This window comes from Durio zibethinus, unplaced genomic scaffold, assembly GCF_047325235.1.
Source record: "Durio zibethinus cultivar Kanyao isolate XHJ-2024 unplaced genomic scaffold, ASM4732523v1 HiC_scaffold_3, whole genome shotgun sequence".
Taxonomy (NCBI): Eukaryota; Viridiplantae; Streptophyta; class Magnoliopsida; order Malvales; family Malvaceae; genus Durio; species Durio zibethinus.
In genome coordinates, this window is record NW_028323044.1 from 2,635,626 (window position 1) to 2,640,625 (window position 5,000).

Sequence of the window (5,000 nt, forward strand, 5' to 3'; positions counted from 1 at the left end):
GGACCGCGAGACCGTCAAATACCGAGAGACTTGGCCGGGCCAAGCCCGCAACCGCAGCTTCTGCTCGCACCACCCCAGGGAGCCGTTGCCCGATTCAGGGACTTGGTCTGGGGTCTAGGGCAGCATCCGCCGCGTGCACGGGCTGGAGCTCGGCTCCCTTTTTTTGCATGCAAGCCAACCGATCGAGGCCATGGGCGCCTGCCGGTCACCGGAGCAACCAGTCGCCGGACAAAAATCGCCGGAAGGCATGCACGCCCTGTATTTCGTTCGAGGGACGTTGGCCGGGGTGCACGCAATGGGAGGCCCATCGCGCACACCTACTCCCCCCGTGGGGGGGGGAGAGGGGGTGCCGGACCACCACCCCCTAAAGAGCATTAGAGATTTTACAGATATGCTACCAGTAGACGTTAAAATGTCTGAAACGGGGACACTTTTTCCAAACAAGCAAATCCCACACCGAGGGTGCGCAGGTGCCGATGGTGGTCGAGGCATGTGCCCGCAACAAGGGCCAACGTGAGCCGATGGTGGTCGAGGCAACCGCCCGCACCAGCTCGAGGCATGTGCCCACACCAAGGCCCGGCATGTATCGATGGTGTTCGACGTAGGGGCAATCTTCTGCTGATGGTGGTCGAGGCAAGAGCCCGCACCAAGGGCCAGCGTGTGCCCATGGTGCTCGAGGCAACCGTCCGCACCAGGGCCCAGCGTGTGCCGATGGTGGTCGAGGCAACCGCCCGCACCAGGGCCCAGCGTGTGCCGATGGTGCTCGAGGCAACCGCCCGCACCAAGGGCCGGCTTGTGCCGATGGTGTTCGAGGCAACCGCCCGCACCAGGGCCCAGCGTGTGCCGATGGTGGTCGAGGCAACCGCCAGCACCAGGGCCCAGCGTGTGCCGATGGTGGTCGAGGCAACCGCCCGCACCAGGGCCCAGCGTGTGCCGATGGTGGTCGAGGCAACCGCCCGCACCAGGGCCCAGCGTGTGCCGATGGTGGTCGAGGCAAGCGCCCTCACCAGGGCCCAGCGTGTGCCGATGGTGGTCGAGGCAAGCGCCCGCACCAAGGCCGAGCGTGTGCCGATGGTGGTCGAGGCAAGCGCCCGCACCAGGGCGCAGCGTGTGCCGATGGTGGTCGAGGCAAGCGCCCTCACCAAGGCCGAGCGTGTGCCGATGGTGGTCGAGGCAACCGGCCGCACCAAGGGCCGGCGTGTGCCGATGGTGTTCGAGGCAACCGCCCGCACCAGGGCCCAGCGTGTGCCGATGGTGGTCGAGCCAGGAGCCCGCACCAAGGGCCGGCTTGTGTCGATGGTGTTCGGGGCAACCGCCCGTACCAGGGCCCAGCGTGTGCCGATGGTGCTGGGGGCAAGCGCCCGCCCCAGGGCCCAGCGTGTGCCGATGGTTATCGGGGCAACCGGCCGCACCAGGGCCCAGGGTCTCCCGATGGTGCTCGAGGCAACCGCCCGCACCAAGGCTCAGCATGTGCCGATTGTGATCGAGGCAACAACCCACACCAGGGCCCAGCTTGTGCCGATGGCGGTCGAGGCAAGTGCCCGTACCGAAGGGCAGCCTATGCCGATGATGGTCGATGCATGTGCCATCACCATGCGTCATCATGTGCCATTGATGGTCGAGGCCTTGGCCGAAGTTCGATTTTGAGCCACGGTGCCCATGCTTGGCTCCAGCATGTGCTGGTGCCGCATTTTTTTCACTCGGGACAGCATCGCCGGAGCATCGCCGGAGCATCGCCGGAGTACCGCCGGAGAACCTGACCGGCGGCATTGGGGTTCCGGCGATTGGGAGGGGGGCCGGGGGGGTGTGCGCACATGATGTGCGATGGGTGCTGGTACTTGGCCTTGTGTTGGCCCCCTATCCCTCATCAAACCTCTGAGAATTCACACCCCCTTAAAGAGCATTTGAGATTTTACAGGTTTGCTACCAGTAGCCGTTAAAGTGTCTGAAATGGGGACACTTTTTTCAAACGGTCACAAAATCTTCTCTACTTCGAGTTTTTAGCTGAATTTTTTTGTGCATGCCAACAAAAATAGAAGGATCATGCCTACAAAATTTGGGGCCAAAAATCCTTATAAAAAAATTTTAAAAATTCCCGAACCGCAAAAAGTTTCGAAAATCGTGAAAAATAGAAAACGAGTCATCTTCCAACGAAACTTCACGTGAAGGCTTAGGGGACCATTGTATGAATTTACAAGCCATAAAAATGGCATTGGCACGGCAGAAATTTGAAGATGTGCCTAAACCCACCAGGGCCCAGCGTGTGCCGATGGTGCTCGAGGCAACCGCCCGCACCAAGGCCCAGCGTGTGCCGATGGTGGTCGAGGCAACCGCCCGCACCAGGGCCGATAGTGTGCCGATGGTGCTCGAGGCAACCTGTCGCACCAGGGCCCAGCGTGTGCCGATGGTGATCGAGGTAACCTGCCGCACCAGGGCCCAGCGTGTGCCGATGGTGGTCGAGGCAAGTTCCCGCACCAGCGCCCAGCGTGTGCCGATGGTGCTCGAGGCAACCGACCGCACCAGGGCCCAGCGTGTGCCGATGGTGCTCGAGGCAACCTGCCGCACCAGGGCCCAGCGTCTGCCGATGGTGCTCGAGGCAACCTGCCGCACCAGGGCCCAGCGTCTGCCGATGGTGCTCGAGGCAAGCGCCCGCACCAGGGCCCAGCGTGTGCCGATGGTGGTCGAGGCAAGCGCCCGCACCAGGGCCCAGCGTGTGCCGATGGTGCTCGAGGCAACCTGCCGCACCAGGGCCCAGCGTGTGCCGATGGTGCTCGAGGCAACCGACCGCACCAGGGCCGAGCGTGTGCCGATGGTGGTCGAGGCAAGCGCCCGCACCAGGGCCCAGCGTGTGCCGATGGTGGTCGAGGCAACCTGCCGCACCAGGGCCCAGCGTGTGCCGATGGTGCTCGAGGCAACCGACCGCACCAGGGCCGAGCGTGTGCCGATGGTGCTCGAGGCAAGCGCCCGCACCAGGGCCCAGCGTGTGCCGATGGTGCTCGAGGCAACCTGCCGCACCAGGGCCCAGCGTGTGCCGATGGTGCTCGAGGCAACCTGCCGCACCAGGGCCCAGCGTGTGCCGATGGTGGTCGAGGCAAGCGCCCGCACCAGGGCCCAGCGTGTGCCGATGGTGGTCGAGGCAAGCGCCCGCACCAGGGCCCAGCGTGTGCCGATGGTGGTCGAGCCAGGAGCCCGCACCAAGGGCCGGCTTGTGTCGATGGTGTTCGGGGCAACCGCCCGTACCAGGGCCCAGCGTGTGCCGATGGTGCTGGGGGCAAGCGCCCGCCCCAGGGCCCAGCGTGTGCCGATGGTTATCGGGGCAACCGGCCGCACCAGGGCCCAGGGTCTCCCGATGGTGCTCGAGGCAACCGCCCGCACCAAGGCTCAGCATGTGCCGATTGTGATCGAGGCAACAACCCACACCAGGGCCCAGCTTGTGCCGATGGCGGTCGAGGCAAGTGCCCGTACCGAAGGGCAGCCTATGCCGATGATGGTCGATGCATGTGCCATCACCATGCGTCATCATGTGCCATTGATGGTCGAGGCCTTGGCCGAAGTTCGATTTTGAGCCACGGTGCCCATGCTTGGCTCCAGCATGTGCTGGTGCCGCATTTTTTTCACTCGGGACAGCATCGCCGGAGCATCGCCGGAGCATCGCCGGAGTACCGCCGGAGAACCTGACCGGCGGCATTGGGGTTCCGGCGATTGGGAGGGGGGCCGGGGGGGTGTGCGCACATGATGTGCGATGGGTGCTGGTACTTGGCCTTGTGTTGGCCCCCTATCCCTCATCAAACCTCTGAGAATTCACACCCCCTTAAAGAGCATTTGAGATTTTACAGGTTTGCTACCAGTAGCCGTTAAAGTGTCTGAAATGGGGACACTTTTTTCAAACGGTCACAAAATCTTCTCTACTTCGAGTTTTTAGCTGAATTTTTTTGTGCATGCCAACAAAAATAGAAGGATCATGCCTACAAAATTTGGGGCCAAAAATCCTTATAAAAAAATTTTAAAAATTCCCGAACCGCAAAAAGTTTCGAAAATCGTGAAAAATAGAAAACGAGTCATCTTCCAACGAAACTTCACGTGAAGGCTTAGGGGACCATTGTATGAATTTACAAGCCATAAAAATGGCATTGGCACGGCAGAAATTTGAAGATGTGCCTAAACCCACCAGGGCCCAGCGTGTGCCGATGGTGCTCGAGGCAACCGCCCGCACCAGGGCCCAGCGTGTGCCGATGGTGGTCGAGGCAACCGCCCGCACCAGGGCCGATAGTGTGCCGATGGTGCTCGAGGCAACCTGTCGCACCAGGGCCCAGCGTGTGCCGATGGTGATCGAGGTAACCTGCCGCACCAGGGCCCAGCGTGTGCCGATGGTGGTCGAGGCAAGTTCCCGCACCAGCGCCCAGCGTGTGCCGATGGTGCTCGAGGCAACCGACCGCACCAGGGCCCAGCGTGTGCCGATGGTGCTCGAGGCAACCTGCCGCACCAGGGCCCAGCGTCTGCCGATGGTGCTCGAGGCAACCTGCCGCACCAGGGCCCAGCGTCTGCCGATGGTGCTCGAGGCAAGCGCCCGCACCAGGGCCCAGCGTGTGCCGATGGTGGTCGAGGCAAGCGCCCGCACCAGGGCCCAGCGTGTGCCGATGGTGCTCGAGGCAACCTGCCGCACCAGGGCCCAGCGTGTGCCGATGGTGCTCGAGGCAACCGACCGCACCAGGGCCGAGCGTGTGCCGATGGTGGTCGAGGCAAGCGCCCGCACCAGGGCCCAGCGTGTGCCGATGGTGGTCGAGGCAACCTGCCGCACCAGGGCCCAGCGTGTGCCGATGGTGCTCGAGGCAACCGACCGCACCAGGGCCGAGCGTGTGCCGATGGTGCTCGAGGCAAGCGCCCGCACCAGGGCCCAGCGTGTGCCGATGGTGCTCGAGGCAACCTGCCGCACCAGGGCCCAGCGTGTGCCGATGGTGCTCGAGGCAACCTGCCGCACCAGGGCCCAGCGTGTGCCGATG